At 41.9% G+C, this 21443-nt stretch overlaps 1 long non-coding RNA gene across 1 annotated transcript; it reads left to right on the top strand.

Annotated features, from left to right (window-relative positions):
- The first annotated feature begins 598 nt into the window (after positions 1 to 598).
- LOC116039644 lies at positions 599 to 11456 on the top strand. Its single transcript, XR_004102471.1, has 3 exons — positions 599 to 609; positions 2420 to 2423; positions 11375 to 11456. It is a non-coding gene; the product is annotated as an uncharacterized LOC116039644 (long non-coding RNA).
- Positions 11457 to 21443: the final 9987 nt, after the last annotated feature.

Below are 21443 nucleotides of genomic sequence, written 5' to 3'. Positions count from 1 at the left end.
CTCAGCAGGATAAAACTGACAGTCGGGAAACCTCACTGACATATTGCACGTCACAAACTCTCCTTTTCAAATATTCATCACATCCCTTTCCCCACCCTGTTTCATTCCAGCTTCAATAGTAATAAATACATTAGCGGATAAAAGAAAATCAAACCGGCTCCCAGAGGGAGCATGTGAGGCTTCACAATCTCCATGCTGTTTGTACTTGGGGAGAATCAATTAAAAATGTACAGCTGCCGTAGATTTATTATTCATACGCACATCCTTTTCAGTTCATCAATTGGCGATGTATTTGTCAGGCGGGTAAATACGCGAGCAGCGGAAGAGGATAGGAGCAGGGCTCGTGCAGGCAGTGTTCTCCAATCCGTGATACGTTGGTAGAATTGGGAGTTTCAGTGTGTGTGTGTGTGTGTGTGTGTGTGAGACGTGTCCTCCTATCTTCAGGGGCGGAGAGCCGGGGTGTCTTCTGAGCCTCCAGCCACAAATGTTTTCTAAGAAGCCCTGAATCTTTTAGGGTTTTAAAAATAACCTTACTTTTTTATTTATTTTTTTAACAATGTCTTCTTCTCTAATTATTTTTCATTGCAAAAACAACTTTCAAAAATATTGGTAGTGCTGTTAAACACCAAATTCCTTTCCCACCTATGTTATGTAGCCTGACTTAAAAATAGTAACATGAGACAATTGTTGCCTCTTTTAAGAAGTCAGGAGTGAAAATCTGCGACATTAGTTGTGTTCTGCTTTCAGAACGATGAAGACAGCGAACAGTTAGATACAAGATAGCATGACGGCGATACAGGATGGGTTTTTTCCCTCTGCAACTATCATGTTTTTCCCTAATGATTTTTAGGCATTCTATTATCAAATATCATGAAAAATAGTGCACGTTGTAAATTGGGGAAAAGATCTCTGGGCTCTGGGCTGAGCCCCGAATGTTTACAACGCCTGGTTCCGCCCCTGAAGTCTTACATTTCTAACTTTTTAGAGAGTAATGCTCGATGCATCTTCCAAAACACTTTCTATCTATCTCTGTGTCACATGCTCTATCAAGTCAGTATCTCCTCCCTCACTTTCTTAAGCCTCTTTCCGACCAAGTAGTTACAGGAACGTAGTTATAGGAACAGTCCACTTCTAAACAGTTCTACTAACTACTCTCCCCCAAAACCGTTTTTTCCATTTGCATTTGCACTGGCCAAGTGGCCATAGGAACTGGTAGGAGGGGTAAGGGAGTGACGCAAGCACGGCAACGGTCTTTATAGCGTCATCACTAGACTTTAGCGCCACATACAACAACAAACCAGCATGGAGGAGGCCATCGGAATGTTCCTGTTGTGCCTTGCTGGGATCCTCGTACCGGAGTTCGAACGGCGGCGTTTAAAGACTAGGCTGGAGTACTTAACAGAGAAACACAGAAGACGAAGGCTCCAGCATGATATGATGCTAATTAATATGATGGAAGAAGATAGAAGAGCAGAGCGCAACAGGCAAACGAAACGACGGGTAAGTCCAACTAGCATTAACAATCAGTTGGTTGAATGCGTGATGTTTGTCTTATGAGTTAGCATTCGTAGGCGAATTGCAACAGAAGAATATGTTGTGTTTCAGACGTTGCTAGGTCTCTAACTGGCAATTTCCACTGGATGCGGAACATCTCCGGAACGTCGACGGAGTCATTAGGTTTCCATTAAAGTCAATGTGTGTATTTCCACTGACTGCAGAACGTCTGCGTCCCTACTCCGTCCCAGCTCCGTCAGTCCGCAGCCCTCGGGAGCAGATACGCAGAGCATATTCCCTGCACTACACCTTGAAAACACAGCACAGAGTTGTTTCCCCTCTACTCCTCTGGATGGAAACAAACTGTTGTTGGTTTTGTGGTTCTGTTTATAGAAACTACATCCTGTTATATCGCGTGAACATACATGAATTCGCGAGATCTCGTGGTCAGCTGGCCGCAGCCGTTACGCAACAAATCTGGACCTGGTGGGTATTGACGGACGGCGGAGCATGCAGCCGTTCCGCAGCGGAGCCGGTCCGCAGGCGTTCTGCATCCAGTGGAAATCCACGGTAAGGGTTCCTATGCAGAAAAGGGAAAAGGCCGTGCCCTGAAGTAGGAGCTGAAAGAGTTACAGGAACTGTGGCCAGAGGAACTTAATAATCCCCAAATTGGTCCAGTCGGAACACAAGAAAAAAAGGGTTCTAGGAACGTTATGTTCTAGGAACTGCAAAAATCCCGCCGGTCGGAAAGGGACTTTACTCTCTGTTGATCTCTCTCTTTGTTCTTTCTCTGTCTGTCTGATTCTCAAACTCAAATGCAGGTGCTCAGGTAAAAACATGGATTATTGACCGGTGCATTTTTTAAATTTTTGACAGATTCTTATCTGATATTTTATCATTTCATCCTTACCCATCTGCCTGCGAGTCAGGTTGCTGGTGCTATATAGATCCCTTATGGCTCAGCCAGAGAAACCCTTGAAGCTCTGCTATGCAACCTCTCCCCCTGCGCTTTGCTTATAGGATCCACAAGCAGACCTACAAAGATGTGATTGAAGTAAAAGAGTCAAGTCAATCTGAGCTCACTCACTGGCACGCACGCACGCACAAACACACAAACACATGTGGGTGTTTCGTCTTGTAACGGCTGAGGATTCTTCAAATGCGCTTTTAAAAAAAGTTCTCGCCAACCACATCAGTAGAGGTGAAACTTGTGAAAAGGGCTGCCAAGTAAGACACAAACACACATGCACTAACATACCTACCTCCAGGTTTCTCCTTCATGAGAAGAGTGTCCTTTCCTCCTCCTCCTCCTCCTCCTCGTCTTCTTCCTCCTCCTCTTCTTTCTCCTTATTGCATTTTTTATTAAAAGCATAAATCTGTGCGATGCTCGCCTGACATCTGTTCTGGGGAAAGTTGTGAAACCTTAATGGAGAATCAATAGAATAACATTTACTCATGCTCAGGTGGAGGGGTGAAGAGTAGAGTTTAGCAGATGTTCCATCCAAAGATAAGTGAGGTGTGTGTGTGTGTGTGTGTGTGTGTGTGTGTGTGTGTGTGTGTGTGTGTGTGTGTGCGTGCGTGCGTGCGTGCGTGTGTGCGTGTGTGTGTGTGCGTATGCGTGTGCGTACATCAACATAAGCATGTGTTTGAACATGTGCATGTGTGTTGTGGTATGTGTGAGATAACAGATAGAGAGGATCCCGGAGGGAACCCTCTTCCTGAGAGCTCCATCCTTCAGGCAGAAAAAGCTTTTGGAGGGAGCTCTTATAACTTTAAAATTACAAGCTTTGAAATGTGTATGACTGATAGTCAGCAGCATCCATGCTCAACTAGCACCTTCGTTTTAGCCTTAATGCGTTGCCCTTGCGAGGCTGTCGTGTCTTTGACTAAACTTGATGGTGGAGTGTGCGCACACATCTTTGCCCATCTGCTGTTTAAATGTTCCTTTTTATCTCCGAGATGTGTTGCCTCTAAGATAAGATGAGATCTGAGATGACTTTGTCCAAATCCCAAACCAAAAAGCATGAGGGTGAGGAAAAAAATCTTGACTGTTGTGGATATCTCCTTCCTCTGTGCTGACAGCTGCTGTCGTTCCAGCTCTCCACCCATAGAGGGCCAATTCACTCAGAGAGCCTCTCTTTTCTAAACATATGTACACGGTCACAGCATGTTGTTCGTTCTTTCTTTCTTTCTTTCTTTCTTACCAAAGATGATTAGGGTTAGAATTAGTCAGAATTCTGAGAATAAAGTCAGAAAATAAAAGTTGCAGCGGTCTGAGCCGGCACGTATCAGCTCGACTCAAGCCAGCTGATGGTTTCGCTGCGACTGACTGTGATCTCTGATCCACTTTGGCGACACGACTGAAGCGTGGTGACGCGTCCATTTTCGCTACTCGACTGAGCATTTTTGTAGTAGGACGTCTAGAACAAAGGACCCGCTCCCAGTCTCCCTTGTGCTCTACTTCTAATGGATAGTCTCATTGCGTTCAACAGATTAATTTGCATAAAGATGGGCATTGGCCAGCTTTTTGACGTGCAGCATTTTGGGCGCCCCCAGTCGCCCATAGGAATAAAGTGGAGCTCGGCGCGACAGAATAGTCGCATGGCCAGGTGGATCTGCACGGTCAGCCTGTCGAGTTGCAGACTGGTTTTAGAACACAGGCTAAGGGACGTCACCTGTTTCAACAGCTAATAGAGAAGTCAGCTGGTAAAGTCAGCTATAAACTATATCCATAATCCATTTTATTTTAATGTTAAAAGCAGCTGGTAGAAATGGCAGAGTTTTAGACGGAGCTTCATCGACCTCCCGAAAGCACGGTAACATTTCTGGGTAAGCGAGATAGAGAGGGACTGAAGAGAGAGGGAGCGCCCAGCGGCGTTAGAGCAAAGCAGTGAATCAGCGAAATAAAACGTGTTTTCGCCAATTCATCACTAGAAATGCAACTGTAGCAAGCATCTCACTATCACTAACGTTATCCACATTCATATTTAGACTAGGGCTGTCAAACGATTACATTTTCTTAATCGCCATTAATCGTTGAATTTCTATAGTTAATCGCAATTAATCGCATGTTTTATCACATGATTAAAATTCTATTATTTTGCATTTCAGAACTGTTTTTAAGTACATATTAATAATGGAAAGCAATTCTTACCAGTGTATCGTGATTGGTAATCAAATGAATGCAAAGAAAATTACTTTATTACATTACATTACATGTCATTTAGCTGACGCTTTTATCCAAAGCGACTTACAATTAAGTGCTTTCAACTGTGAAGGTTCAAACTCCAGACCACAAGTAGTAAGTGCAAATACAGTAGCTTTAAATAGGCAAAGCTACAAAGAGACAAATGAAAGTGCAGGTTCGAAAGTGCAAGTTCAAGAATTTTTTTTTTTATCCGAGGTGTAGTCGGAAGAGATGTGTTTTTAGCCTTCGGCGGAAGATGTGTAGGCTTTCGGCCATCCTGATATCGATGGGGAGCTCGTTCCACCATTTGGGAGCCAGGACAGTGAACAGTCGGGATTTCGTTGAGTGATTAGTTCTCCCTCGCTGTGAGGGAGCAGCCAGCAGTTTGGCTGATGCAGAACGAAGTGGGCGGGTTGGGGTATAGGGTTTGACCATGTTCTGGATGTAAGCGGGTGCTGATCCGTTCGTGGCCCTGTACGTAAGTACTAGTGTCTTGAAGCGGATGCGGGCCGCAATTGGTAACCAGTGAAGAGAGCGGAGGAGAGGTGTAGTGTGAGAGAACTTGGGGAGGTTGAAGACAAGTCGAGCCGCTGCATTCTGAATGAGCTGCAGGGGTCGGATGGCACATGCAGGCAGGCCAATCAGGTGGGAGTTACAGTAGTCTAGACGTGAGATGACTAGAGCCTGAACCAGAACCTGAGCCGCCTTCTGCGTTAGAAGGGGACGTATCCTTCTGATGTTATGCAGCATGTATCTACACGATCGGGTGGTTGCAGCAATGTTTATGAACTTGATTTTAAGATTTGTATTTGTTTATTATTTATTTATTTATTGTAAACTAAAGAAAACTGTGTGAATCTAGTCACACATTTGAATCTAGAGTCAATATTAGGGTTGGGTATTGTTTGGTTTGGATACCGGTGCTAAAGCGGTACTTTTAAAACGGTACCGGTGCCTGAACCGATACTTTTTAAGAAAGTTAAAAAAGAAGGGTACTAAACAGTTGGCGACATTAAAGAATGGCTTGTTTATTGCTAAGGCCATATCGTCAAAATTAAATGTTTAATAATAATGTAATCACTATAACAATAACTTATTTCACTAGTAAATAGCTGTTGAATGACAAAAACAACCACCAGATGGGAAAAGAGCATTTAACAACAACTTTGAATGCACCATGAGGCTGTAAATTACCAGTTTCATTGAACGCACCGTCTGTGTTTTTCCGACAACAGCAGCTGCAGATTGTTGCATCCCGGTGTTGAATCCTCTACAGTAAAACACAGTCAAACTTTACACCGTTTAGCGTTAGCTGTCAGCATTGTAACCGTGTTTAATCCAGCTACTAGCTAGTGGTAGGCTAACATTAGCTACTGTTGAGTATAATGTTAACTAGCGTCACGTGCAGCGATGTTTCTGTTGCCTGTAACGTCTGTTTCAGAGCATCAGAGAGAAGCGCAGACATATCAGTGGTACCGAAATGAGGCGCCGAAATCCGCGTTGCTATTCCTGCAGCAGCAGGATGTGTTACGAGGAAGTATGGCAAAATAGTAGCCTGTTAGGCACGACGCAAAGCCGAGTGAAGTGAAAATAAATTAATAAATGGCGGCATGCGATTAATACGATTTAAAAAAAATTAACGCATTATGCTCGGCCCTTAATCGCATCGCGATTAACGCGTTAATGCTGACAGCCCTAATTTAACAACAAATCATACATCCAGCTACGAAAAAGCCTAAAATTTGGAAGTTAGAACAGAAGAATAATGAGGCGTTGTCATGGAGATGAAACACCGTCTTGTCTAGGGTTGCAGAACGCCTCGTTGCAAGAAGTTGCAAGTTTCAACTCGTCTCGTCGCAAATCTTTGATCTGAACTGGGCTTTAGAATTCTGACTTTAAACTCAGAACTCAAATGCATTTTTCACATGTGGCCCTACTCCTCTTCCGTACTTTCTATATTTGTGCCTATGGAATAAAATAATCTGAAAAGAAGAAATATGAAATAACATAATAAAATACACAGGGGTACTACAGATAAAAAACAAAGAAGAAAAAGTAAAAAATATTACAGTAACAGATTTGCATGGCGTTTATACACTATATCATAACTACATTTACATACAGTGTTGTACTCCATACTGTAAATGAGTAGTGACTGCGAAGGGAAGCAGAATTCTTTTTCCATATAACTGGAACTCTGAATCTGATTGATAACTGGCAACGGTTACTTCTGAACTGACTATATAGAAGATCAACAGACCTGTTGTGAGAACAATGGATCTGTACGGTGGCCGACAGGGGCAAACACACTGCAATTTAATGAAACACACGCAAATAGACAAAACACAAGCAAATTAAGAAAACATCTTCATTAATTTGACAACACATGCGCAGCATTTAGCAAACGCGCTGCAAATACACACAACACAACCAAATACACAAACGCGCTGCAAATACAGAAACGATGCAAAAAGAAAAGCACACAATCCCCGAAAACAAATGCAACTAAAAAAATACGCCGCATCCAGATTACACAACGGAAGTTCTCCAGGCCTCTAGGGGGAGCGCTGAGTGGAACAGCTTGATTTTCGACCCCACGGGGAGCCACGTTTGGAGTTTGTGTGCTTTTCTTTTTGCATCGTTTCTATATTTGCAGCGCATCTGTGTATTTGGTTGTGTGTATTTGCAGCGCGTTTGCTAAATGCTGCACATGTGTTGTCAAATTAATAAAGATGTTTTCTTAATTTGCTTGCGTTTTGTCTATTTGCGTGTGTTTCATTGAGTTGCGGTGCGTTTGCCCCTGTCGGCCACCGTAGATCTGAGACAGTTAAAGATGTGACACAAAGGGTGTAGTATATAAGGAAGGCACTGTTTCAGTGACTTCATTACTTATACTGCAGTCACAGATGTTAACTACAGACGTAAAATATGGTATTAATCTTGGATAGGGACACTGCAGAAGGATCTTTGGGAACTACTGTACGTGGCTCGGCTGGTGACGATCCTTTACTCATCAATCAGCCCATCTTCACACATGCAATAAATAAGTGCACTGATAGTTCTGAAAATTTCAGCAATGCTAAAAATGACTGCGAGACAGACAGACAGGAAAAGGGAGTGAAAATACACAATGACCTGCAAAAGCTGCTTTCTGACACAATTCCTTCTGGCTCTTTGCCACAATTTCTCGCTGCTTCTTCCCACATCTGGCGGCGGAACATAAAGGTGTTTTTTTTTTTTTTTTGAAGGCTGGAGATACTGTAGGTTACCGGTTGTTCCTCCACCTGCAGGTTGCTTCAATCACACACACACACACACACACACACACACACACACACACACACACACACACACACACACAGTAAAACAAGCTTTGTATGGTATGTTAAAAGCACATCCCAGACACAGAAGGAGCAGCTTGGATGTTTCCAAAGGCGCTGTTTTAGAGAGACAGCAGGAAAGGTGTGAGGAGGAAAAAATATGTGGCCTTTGACCTCAAAGGAAGTGATTTATACGGGACTTTAAAGCAAGCCCCCAGGATCAGTGCTGGGCTGTGATTTTGGTGTAGTGGCCACAGTCGGAAATGCAGATCAACAGACTTCCAAAGGCCCAAAAATACTTTGTTTTCACACACAGATTATTGACTGTTGATTACAATTCAAGCCATTAGGCAGTGGTGGAATGTAACTAAGTACATTAACTCAAGTACTGTACTTAAGTACAAATTTGAGGTACTTGTACTTTACTTGAGTCTTTTCTTTTCATGCCACTTTCTACTTCTACTCCACTACATCTCAGAGAGAAATATTGTACTTTTTACTCCACTGCATTAATCCGACAGCTTTAGTTACTAGTTACTTTACAAATGAAGATTTTTGCACACAAAACACATGTAGTTTATAACATATGAGGTTTTATTATAAATTAAACTACCCGACAATATACAGACCTACAAGTATAGCTGAAATTATTAGACGATTAAACACAGAACAGTTTGGATCGTTTCCAGGATTTTTCTTTACTTACATACTTTTACTTAAGTAACATTTTCAATTTTCATTTTTTTACAGTGTGGTATCGACACTTTTCCTTAAGTTAAGGATCTGAATACTTCTTCAACCACTGCCATTAGGCCCAACATAAGTCTCAAAGTGCTGTATTAGTAAACTATTTCCATGCCATTGATGCGTGCAGGGAGTCAGCAGGACGTCAGCCAGAGGAGAACTCTAATGCACATGCTCGGACAAAATCAAAATGTGGCAGCTGAGGAAGCCAGAAGAACTTCTTCAGCATACAGTATGCGTCCAGCAAGGAACTCTCATTTGAATGAACGGGGAACACTTCTTCCAATTTCTTAATTCATCTGTACTATAAAGTCAAGTACGATTAAAAAAAACTATTCAGCTAAAGTGATGATGTCTAGGATGAACAGACTTCTATACAGTAGGTACATTTGACGATATAAAGTATGTATGTACTATGTATTATGGTGCTGCTAATATGACAATGTACACATACACGTTTTCTTAGCTTTGCACAACGGCTTCTTGATCGAACGCACAATGATTAAAATTGTGTGAACTATTGATAGATAGAGGGGCAGCTCTACAGACTAGCCTGATGTCGTCATACTCAGATTCAAGTCAGAATATGAGTCTGATACCGCTCCATTAGGCTGTGATTATGGGGCGTGTTTCAACCGAACCAGGAAAAAAATGCCTCTACACTCAATTGGATAGACCTACAACCAATCAGAGCAACGGAGAGTCAAAGGCAGGCTTCGACCAACCCCTGAGGAACAGCGCCATGTCTTAAAGCAACCATGGGCTTAGCAGTCAACGGTGGAACTGCGCCCCTCTGGCCCAGAAAGACTTTTTCCATAGACTTTGCATGGCGAAAGAAACTTCTAATTCTTTTTGGGGTACATCAACTTACCAGCCTGGACACTTAAAGGGTCTTTGTTTAAAACTTCACGTTTTTAACATTCATTAGTAGCCGAATCCAGAGTTATTAAACTAGGTAAAATTATAAATTATAAATTATTAAAAAATAAACTAGGTCCCCCCCCAACTCTTAATACATCCATGGCTTCGACCGAGCAAAGTCAGAGGCAGCAGTTTCTGCGTCGTGCGGACGGATGTGGCAATGCGTATACATACGTGATCGCAGTTCTCTGTTCCTCTTTTAAAATGAATGCGCTGTCGATATCTTCTATAACAGACACGATGGCGGCCACCTTTGTTGTAAACGAATTCAACCCAAGCGCTCTTTGGTAACGTGGTAGATTACGTTACTGTTGATCATCTGTCCATCATCGTATAAAGCCCGCCCTGACCATTTGATTGGTCCAAACACCTCTGGTTCGAGCATAGTTGCTCCACAACGGATCAAGTCCAGACCGAACTTCCCGACCTGGCATCCAGGCTATCTACATCCTATACTGTGTAATAATGTATATAAAATGTGTTAAAAAGAAGCAGTGTTTTCTTGAGAACTTAAAGGGGCTGTACATGAAATATTAAAAACAGTGGCTTGGATTGCCTCCACACGGCTCTCACAGACCGTTCCCCAATACGTGAAAATTCCTACGTTTTTTCACAACCACATGCACCCCACGTGCACAAAACAAAGAACAGAGAAGCTGGGACTACAACACACACACACACACACACACACACACACACAGAGAGTGTGACTTTATTCTCTGCTCAGGATGCTTTATTACTCCACTATATCTTGAGATTTTTGTTTCTAATATAATATATATATATAATTCCAACAGCTGCATAGATCATTGAGTAACAGCATTGACTTTCATGCGGGAGACTGAGGTTCCCGTCCCGGTCAGGGCATACTTTTCCCAGCCACCTTCCTGTTCAAGTGAAATGCTTTCCTGTTCAAGTAAAATCCTTTCCTAGCAATACTGAAACGCGTTCATACAAACAACTGAAATGCTCTCATAAACACTTCTGAAACCCTCTCATATACACTACTGAAATGCTCTCATAGACACTACTGAAACACGCAATACTGAAACGCTCTCATATCTCACAAATCCCGTTTCAGTTGTGTATATGAGTGCGTTTCAGTATGAGAGCATTTCAGTATTGCACGTGAGAGCATCACAGTAGTGTTTATGAGAGTGATTCTGTTGTGTGCGTGCGAGGTTTCAGTATAGTATGTGAGAGTATAATTTTTCAGTAGTGTACAAGCATTTCAGTAGAGTGTGTGAGAGCATTTCACTTGTATGTGTGTGAGGTAATTGTGAATTATGTCCCATGGCCCCTCATCATTTTTCCCTGCATGCCCTTTACAGTTCAGTACTCTACATCAACACATTTCTCTCCTGATTATAGTATACCAGTGTTCTCATGCGCTCCCATATTAAATACATAGACCCAGGAGGACCTTGACCCTATTAGACTGAACATAAATTGGACCTGGGTACTAGGAACTAAGGGTGGGAATCACAGGGTACCTCACCATACAATACACGATACATGGCTCACGATATATCAATTCTGCAATAATCAATATATTGCTAGACAATCCTATAATGATACATCACAATACCGGTCTAACTGTGAATACAAAATGCCTGTAACAAAAGGTTAAGTGGAGGTTTTCTCTCGTTATTCACTGCAAGTCCAAACTGTTTGAAAACAGCACAATTGTGCAGCACATGTTTTTTAGTCTGTAAATTAAAATTACAGAACTATAGAGCAACTATGGGTCCAGACTTTGGACCTAAACGTGGCTGGGGCAACTGTTTTCCTCAAACTCAAAAGATATGTTGCAAGTTGCTTTAACATATGTCTGACTGGTTATATTGTCATTGGGTATAATTTACACATGTGCACGAAAATGCACCCTCACATTTTAGCACCACAACACACACACACAAAAGCAAATATGGAGGTATTTAGGGTGAATTGCCCTCTTTAGCTTGTTTTCTTTTCAGCATCAACCAAAGACAGTAAAACTGAGAAAGCCTGCCTTTGTCTCTCATTTCCCTGTCTCTATTTTTTTCTCTGTGTCCTGCCCTTGAAAAAGAATAGGACAGACTCACACGGCCTGGGAACGGCTAACTACAAGAGGATCCGAGCAGGGCTACATCAAAGGCCAACCCATTTGCACAGCAGCTTACACACACCCACACATACATAAACACCAGCTTACATATTTGGGCTTGCTTTCTCTGAAGTTCATTACGAGTGGCAGAACTATTACCCTCTTTGACAGCATGTGTGTGTGAGTCAACTACAAGAGGGGAGAGTTCAACTCATAAACATGCCAAAAAGTTGGGAAGTTTTGAAACACTTCCCACGTTATCATTAGTTTTTCTCTTATTTCCGGATTGTGAAAGCGAGTCGACTGCGTGCGTGTGTGAAAACCTTTTATGCGTACATGCTACCAAAAAATGTCTTGTGTACAGTAAATGGCTTTCACAAGTCATTTTCCGTGACTGGTGGTTTAAGTTAGGGTAACAAAACGGCACGAATCGTAAGTAGATGGATTAGTGGACATCTCCTCCCTCATCCTCTGATCTTTTACTGCAGCCTTATGAGAAGGAAGCCCCCTTCCACAGTCATCTAGTACACTTAATCTGAAGTGGCAATATTAGAACCCTGAGCTGGTGCCAAGACAAATGCAGCCAGCACACACACAACGGGCTATTCTCAATAGTTCCTAGTGTACCATTTCGAAGAAAGGAGAGGGGGGTGGGGGAGAATCTTACATGAGTGAATGGCTGGAGGAGAGTGGAAATGAGTGAGGGAGGAACGGGCAGATTAACGTGAGAACAGAGGAGGAGTGTATCGTGTGTGGGAGGGACACATGATGGATACAAGATGTGTGAAGATCCTTAGGCAGGATGAAAGAGTTTGAGGAGTCACATTGAGTTATTGGACTAAGACTCTGAGCGATATGATAATAACAGCACAGAGGGTGAGAGTGGAGGTCATCGTGACATCATTAAAAAGGGGATTCATGTGCAGTTTCACCTTAAAAGTTAAGGTGGAAATGGACTCTAATCTCCCTGTGGTCCCTTTGTTACTTAAGTACGCTGGAAAAGCCTAATTTCAAGGCCAAGTCTGGCTAAAATATGAAATTTGAGTCCGGATGAACTGGAGCTCAATCAGGGCCGAGGCCGCCGTGGTTAAGGTGGACAGAGAAAGTGACTTTTTTTGTAAAGTTGTGCTCGCATTCCGGCATCCACGGGCAGTTGGATACAACTCATCTCACCACATGTTGGAACCATTACATGATGTCATGGTGGTACAATTTCCCACCAGCGCCTGTATGTGTGAGAGGAAGTGATGTCACAGGCTCAGCCCTGCAGATGGCACTCGGATAGACCAAGGAAGATACTATCTAAACCGTGTGTGTGTGTGTGTGTGTGTGTGTGTGTGTGTGTGTGCGTGCGTGTGTGCGTGCGTGTGTGTGGGAGGGGGGTTAATGAGACATGTCAACAGATGCACAGATCATTTGGTTTATTTCCAAAACAACACCCTCTCTAAGAGCGTTTTTTTTTTTTTTTTTTTAAATCCCTTCTCCCTTTTTCTTTCAGTTTTTAGATCTGGGATTAGCTGTTAAATCAAAAACAGTGGATCTGTGCCTTTAAAGCTGCTCTGATCAATGTCTTACATTAACAGTGGATGAAACCACAATATGTAATGTGAAAGTGGTCACTCATAGTGACAAACCAGGGGTGATTCTAGGATCAGACCTTTAGGGAATGAGAATGTGACACTGATACAGTGCCTCGCAAAAGTGATAAACACCCCCCCTCCCCCCCCCCCCAGGATATTAAACCTGTTTCAAGCTCTTTGAACCTGTAATTCTTTGTCCTCTGTCACTGACATACAAGTTTGCAAACTCTAACTTGAAGCACTAAAATTGATTGAGCCCCCCCCCTAAAAAGGGTCTAAAATCGCCAGTGTGACAAACCCCAGGGAATTCTAACCCAACAAATTGTAACCCAACACGGTGGTTTCCCTCAGCTCTAAGATGTGCTTTCAGCTCATTGTTTTTGGTTTTACAGTCCACGACTTGAATGTGTTGGTTCACCCTCACTGCTCTTAACAGCACCATTTCCAGAAGCCGCAGCAGCAGGCAGCTGTTCCGGTAAACCCACTGTACACTACACTACCTGCCCAGACCTAAACAGAAGACTGACAAAGTTAGCAACTAGCATGAGCAATCAGCAACTATAGAGCCAAATACAGTGTTTCCCTCAGGAGGTGGTGGAGACACAAAAAAGCAGAGCTAAATGGAGGTTGAATACTGGACTTCTATTTACCAGGGGGCCAGAAACACAATTCCAAATGCTACAGTAATGTTGCTCTAATGTTGTCTGATGGATGTATGAATAAGCACTGCTACAGTATGTGTGCTGCCCCCAAGTGGATGAAAATTAAAGTGGAACAGTTTGCATTATATCCCAACTGTGATTAATCAAATGGTTAACGTTTGCTGCCAATAAGACTATGTTTTATGGTAACATTAGTAGCACTGAAGCAAATTATTTGATTAAATAGACATATAACTACCATGAATGAATATTTACTGTAAGCAATATCTACCTTTAAATCTTATGATACATGTTATCACACCTTAATTCATTCTGCAGGTGTAAATGACGCACTTCCACAAGATCAGACCAAAATATTCATCCTATTTTTTTTGTAAATAATCATTTCTAACAGACTTTATGTAGAATACCATTAAACTGCTGAAATGTTAAAATAGTGCTACACGTGGGAAGCTATTATCACTGCCTACAACCCTTTACATTTACATACTGATGAAGTCAATTTGAACTAAATACTGCCACAACAACCCATAAAACAATATACACAACCTGAAAAGTCCCAGGTGTTTATGTGTTTGCATTTCAAACACTTCTCTCTTTGTGTGTAAACTGGTTAAGCGCTTAATCACTCGTTTCAGGGGAAGGGAGAGAGGAAATGGAGTGGGACGGTTAAAGTGGATTATTTTGCAAGAGGGAAAAATTGGGGGTAGAAGAAGGAAAAAATAAAGAGGGAGGCTGAGCAGCAATCGATGGTTCTTTCCCCCAGAGCTCCATGGGGATTTGCGCTGAGTGATCTGAAGTGGCGCCCCGCTGTGCAAACCTGAGTGCTTTGACTCCACATAAAACCATTCAATCACAGAGCGCCATGTTCTACTAAAAAGCCCCTTATGAGATCATTACCAAGGATGAACAAACAGGCACTAATGAAAAAGCCAGAGCACTCTGCTCGTGTGAAGGATATGGAAAACAAAAGGAAAGTTGGAGTCGGAGCTTCGCGATTTTAATTTGTGTATTTTCTTCCTGTCCCCAAGCTAAGAGAGTACATAGCTCCTAACCTGATGTCCTGCAGTGAAATAGTTTAGCTGGAAGACTGAAAAATGTTGTTACTTTAGTGTTTTAAGCCCCCAACATCGCCTTCCAGGCAGCGCTGCCTGGGCGGCACTAGGATTAGGCAATGGTTAGGGTTAGGGTTAGGTGCATTGAAGTCAACGGCCGCAGCGCTGCCTTGAAGTCAAAGTTGGGGGCTTAAATCACCATTGAGCTTTTACTTTCGTGTTTTCACTGAAAAGGGCCAACTCACCGATTTTAAGATCCGTTTACTGATCCTTAGTTGTACCACTCAGGATGTAAAAAACAGTTTTGCATCCTTTTTGTGTCAAGTCTAAGAAAATAACCCTGATGATGTCATTATGATGTCATTAGGGTTATTGCACTTTGTCCTTGCTGACTACAAATTCTGTTTAAAAGACATGGATAATTACCAGACAGGAAATATTAAATAAGTTGCATTATGGGAATTTAAGGAAGCAGCAATTTTGGAGCTTGACCCATACTGGTACAAAAATAAAATTAGGATATTGTAACCTCTGCTGCACCAGTTTCCCCCATCATGAAAATGAAATGAATGAAAAACGTTTTGTTGTACTAATGATGTCAGTGACACTTCCTCTTGAAAAAATGTTTTCGAGGTATTTAATGAGACGTTTTGCATTGTATTAATTTGCTGGCAATGCCACTTAGTTGATCGACATGAAATGAATAAGGAAATACTTTGCTAAGTTAATTGTTTAATTTTTTCATCAGAAATTAAAAGCATTGTAGGGTTTGGGACTGTTGGTCTTTTAAAACAAACAACTTCAGTATGTCACCTTGGCCTCAAGGAAATTGTGATGGGTATTTTTCACTATTTTCTAACATTTTATAGACCAAATGCTTTATCGATTAAAGGAGACAATAATCATCAGTTTAATAATAATGAAAAAAGGATTGTAAGTTTTAGCCCTAAAGGTCTGTCTGAAGCATTTTATGACATACGGTGTTTAAACATCACATCAGTAAAAACCTTATGTGTACTCTTAAGCATTGGAACAGAAACGATCCATTTGCTGTTGAGAACCCGTCACTATTGGTAAATTCATCACTACTTGAGCATTGGAACAGAAATGATCCATTTGCTGTTGAGAACCCGTCACTATTGGTAAATTCATCACTACTTGAGACGCAGGCTGGACCCTGCCAACATCAAACAAACCATGGGGCCCATTACAAATGAGCCTCGGAAACTCCCGACAAAAACAAAATTCTTCTTTCTCTTTGTGGCTCTCAGGACCTAGGAACATGAAACCCTAAACGGTCATATTGACAGTTAGCACACACAGGAAAACAATGTTAGGATAATGATGCAATCCATCAAGCAGAAACAGTAACAAGGGAAAGCCCCTATGCAAAGTGATACCGCTGTGTTTTAAGGCCCCCATAATACACCTGCTTGTTTCCACAACACAACACTCACATTTGTGAGCCAATGGCTCTTTTTACACATTGACCTAACGGCTCCCAACTCTGACTTGGCTGTGGTTGAACTCAAGTCGACTGTGGCTGCTCAGGAGGCGTCTTAACTATCAGAGTTCTTCTTTTATGTTTTGTGTTGTTGAAGTTAAAATAGTTTCTGATATCCAGGATTACATGAGCAATTCTTTCATCTTTCCTAGTAACATTCGGTCTGTCCAAGAATAACCTGAGAACAAACAGGAACAGAAATTGTTATAAGTCCGCTGCCAGTTGTCGTGGACAGGTGACAAAGAATTTCTCAATGCTTGAACAACATTACGTGTCTAGAACACGGAAAGCACACGTGTCACTGGTGGATTAAGAAGCCATTCCATGCACAAAGTCCTGCGGTTGCAGACGTGAGCACGGTGGAACCACATGAAACGGCCGGCAACAGCAGCAGAAACTATATCACAGGTCTGCCAGTAAAGAGTTCTTGGTCAGTGTACAGTGTGCCCTGTTTTAGAGCCACATGCACAGATGAAAAGCCTGGGAACATTAAAGGGGTTGACCACCTGTCCCAGTCCTCTCTCTCAGGCCTGAATGAGACCACAGGGAGATCCTCTTCCTCTAGCACACCACCTGCTACCACTACCTCCCCTTTAATGTTGGGCAACTCTTTAAAGATCCCACAATGGCACTTTGTAAGAGTGCCCAGTTCAGCATGGAGACTGCTTGCAAATCCACGCCACACTGTGCTGTGACTTGCCTTTAAATACAAAGTAATAGTTTACAATTTCAGAATTGTTGTGTTTTATTCCCCAAATTAACCTCAGTGGAATATTATAGCTTGTTGAAACTATTCCTGCAATTAACAAGAAATAAAAGAAATTAAGAGAAATATCTGTTGCACAAGTGATCATGTATCTTTTCATACCTCACCTTAAGTCAGAATAAAGTAGTATGAAGAGCGGCAACGTTAAGTAGTATTATTAAAGACCGAAAATCCGCGTAAGGATGCAGGTTGGGGCGTGGATGGGTCAAACAACACAGGACTTTCACCCAGGAGAGTTCGTGTTCTGTTCTTCACCCACAATCTTTTCCTAACCCTAACCATGTGGTTTTACCCTGCATGTTGAAAAATTACGCTAAAGGGATACCCAGAGTGTTAAAAAGTGACGCCAAGGGTTTCTTACCAAGCGTCAGTATTTGAAGAGTTGGCAGTGAGAATGTAAGTTTTTCACGACCCCTTATACAGTACATTGCAAAATCATTAATTTTTTATCTAAAAATATTGACTTTAACTTCTCATCTTTCCCCTGGAACAAACTGTAACTGTGCCCTGTACCCATGATTTAAAGTACTTGTTTCACTACAATCTGCTTGCTAAAACGTTTTAACATTTAAACATTTTAAGCAGACCACTGTAACGATGATCATTAAAAGTACGAGTGTGCTATAAAAACAACACTTGCAGTAAGCATGTGTGCGAGAGGCCGAGTACTTTGGCTTTTGGAAGCTGATATGTGGGTTGAAGCATCAGTACATGTATGACACGGAGTGTGTAGAATGAGATGAAAATAAAGTGCTGGTTGTGCAACTGAAGCCGATAGATGTCAGGTCTGTGGTAAAGGAAGAAAAAAACTAAAACTGTGAGAAGGCGAAGCATGTTTCATACAAAGATAAGCCTGCCTCTCTGACTCTGTCTGCCTCTCTTTGCTTAGGGCAAACCTTTTCATCTTCTGTACCCACCCAAACAGCCATCCATGACACTTAGGAGTCCATTTAACTCCAATGGAATAATTAAGACGGCGAGTAGGAGCTGATCTCTCAGCCTGGTCTCACAGAATTCCATGAAATGATCGCGAACTGTTAACACCACATTATGTGGTGGTGGCACGGAATGTGTGAAAATTCCGTGTGGCCACCATGGAAAACAATGCCAATGTAAAGTCAATGAGAAGATGACGTAGCATTAAGAGCGACTACGGTAGCGAGTAGTATGAAAGCCCGAAAATCCCCATAGAGAGGTTGGTTGGGGTGGTGGATGGGTCAAACAACACAGGACTTTCACCCAGGAGACCAGGGACGTGTCCCGATTTCTTTTTTTTCTATTTTTTTATTTCTTTTTATTGAGCTACAGAGTATTGTACAGACAGTGAATTAGTCAAGTCAGTGCTCATTCATTTTTCTTTTTTTTAGAACAGTGAAAGTAAAATTACAACTATTAATCTGTATACATAAAATATTCGTTACAGAAAAACACAATTAAAGCATACAATGTAAAACCGGAGAAGAACTACTAAAGAACGAAGGTAGAGATAAAAAAAAAAAAAAAAAATGCATAGTGCATATAAGAGAGTGTCGTTCCTCTATACCCTACCCAATCCCAGTCTGTCATTTCTACTCATCTAACTCACTTGGAAGGTTCGACTGTCACATTTCTAAACCCAGCTGTCGCTTTCTTCTTTTACTAAACCCAACCGTCCCGTTGTTGTCCCGCGTCCCGTTATTGTCTTCCTAAACCCAACTGTCCCGTTCTTCTTTTCCTAAACCCCACTGTCCCGTTCTTCGTTTCCTAAACCCAACTGTCCCGTTCTTCTTTTCCTAAACCCAACTGTCCCGTTTTTCTTTTCCTAAACCCAACTGTCCCGTTCTTCTTTTCCTAAACCCAACTGTCCAGTTCTTCTTTTCCTAAACCCAACTGTCCCGTTCTTCTTTTCCTAAACCCAACTGTCCAGTTCTTCTTTTCCTGTATCCAACCGTCCCATTGTTGTCCCACGTGTCATGGAAACGTAAGCCCACCCACAACCTTTTCCTTAACTTAAAGGGCCGTGTTCATTTCACGGAATTCTTCCGTGAGCCCATCACGGAATGTTCGGCGATCCGTGTTCATTTCACGGAATTCTGTGAGATCAGGTTGGATCTCTCCAGTACAAGTAAATTACAGTAATAACGAGCAGCGTAGATTATATAAGATGTCAGATGGGTCAGCATATGCCCTTTGATGGAAGTTTATCAAACTGAACACAGCACAGTGCTAACAGGAAAAAGAGTTTTATGCCAAGTGTTAAATTTGATGGTACAAGTCAGAAAGGCTGAGTTACATCAAAGGCCACTTTAAACAACGGGTTGTTTTTTTCTGCCCAAATAAAAGACAAACTGTCATCATCATTAAACTTGGCCACAGGGAGTTTTTTTTCTCTGCTTTGGATAAAGAAATAAAGGCTTATCTATCCTCCATTTCTCCCACTGCCATGGAGGTCAGTGTCAGTGAATCCGATGTAACATATATCAGGAGAAAAAATGCAGAGCTGCAGCCAGACCCAGACTGGCCATCTGGATATTTTGGCACATGCCTGAGGAGACATTACTCACGAAAACTCTCAGAAATGATTTAATGATAGATATTTGTTAAATACTGTAGTATGAATGTGACAGTTTGTTTAAGTCCACTGAGCATCTTTACGGCATTTCATTGTGAGATCAAAACACTTGGGTGTGCTCAGAACAAACTGTAGTCTTGGATCAAATATTATTATTAACAGATTCTCATTACTTTTTCTCGTTTGCTTTGGAAATATATTCTATCTGCAACAAATAATGTGTGAAAGAAAGTTACTTTGTTCAAGTGAGAAGTGATGTTGCAGACTATTTTGTTTCATTTCAATCAGACAAATCAGAATTGAATTTGCTAGCATGATAGCCTCAGATATGTGTTAGATGTGTACGTGCCATAAAAATAGCCAAAGGTTCCATCAAAAGTGGTAAGACTCGTTCCCAATGCAGTTTTAAAGTGCCCATATTATGAAAAAAACACTTTTTCTGGGATTTGGGGTGTTCTTTTGTGTCTCTGGTGCTTCCACACTCATACAAACTTTGAAAAAAATCCATCCATGCTGTTTAGAGTGAGATACGGTTTCTGAATGTGTCCTGCCTTCAGTCTCTGGGTGAGCTGTTCAAAATCGGCACGGCTTGTGACGTCACAAGCCGAAACGAGCTGGCTAACCACAACCATTAGCTCGTAGCGTTAGCGTTAGCATGCTACCTCGTTCTCAATAGCAAAGCACTGCTACAACACACACAAGTTCACCATAATCTACAAAAGAACTACTTACATGTGCGCCCTCATTTAGAAGTCTCCCAGCTAATCCTGCCTTGTAACTGACCCAAGTTGTAGAAACAGCCTTTCTTTTACTGTCTATGGAGCTAGCTAGCTGACATGATCTACATCTGAGCTACTGGGCATGTGCGAGTGCAATCAAAGATAGTACAGAAGAAGAAGAAGAAAAGAGGTCTCACTCTGTAGCTAAAACAGAGACCAGCTGAAAAGAGGATCTGCAGCAGTGAGAGAGAGCAGTGCAGTACAACAAAAATATGGTGTTTTTTGAAAATTAAACCATGTAAACCTATTCTGGTACAACCTAAAAATACAATTATGAACCTGAAAATGAGCATAATATGGCCGCTTTAAGAATTAGCTAAATGTTTTAATATTTCGAAACCAGACAGAATAGTTCCACTACAAACCATAAAAAGTTTTCTGATTCTTGGAGTCATGTATGTGTACACCTGATTGTGGTGACCAGGTGCCTTTGGCGTTTGTTATTGACACAAAAAGTATCTTTTAGTATTATATTTAGAGGATCTTGGTCGGGACTCATGGCGTCACTACATACTGTACGTTTAACTGACGTGGCACAAGAACGGGACAGTTAGGTTTAGGAAAAGATCGTGGGTGGGGTTTTATGGCGCTTTTCCATTACATGGTACCTGCTCGACTCGCCTCGACTCTACTCGCCTTTTTTGGTTTTCCGAAATTATTACGAAAAAAGTACCTGGTACCTGCTAACAGGTAAATTTTTTAGTACCACCTCAGTCGAGGTTCCAAGCGAGCTGAACCAATACCAAAAGCTGACGTGAAAGCGACAGAGGGGGGTGTCCTGAACAAACCCGCCA

This window comes from Sander lucioperca, chromosome 4, assembly GCF_008315115.2.
Source record: "Sander lucioperca isolate FBNREF2018 chromosome 4, SLUC_FBN_1.2, whole genome shotgun sequence".
NCBI lineage: Eukaryota > Metazoa > Chordata > Actinopteri > Perciformes > Percidae > Sander > Sander lucioperca.
The sequence above is the reverse complement of the archived record's forward strand: the minus strand, read 5'-3'. Positions and strand labels throughout refer to the sequence as shown.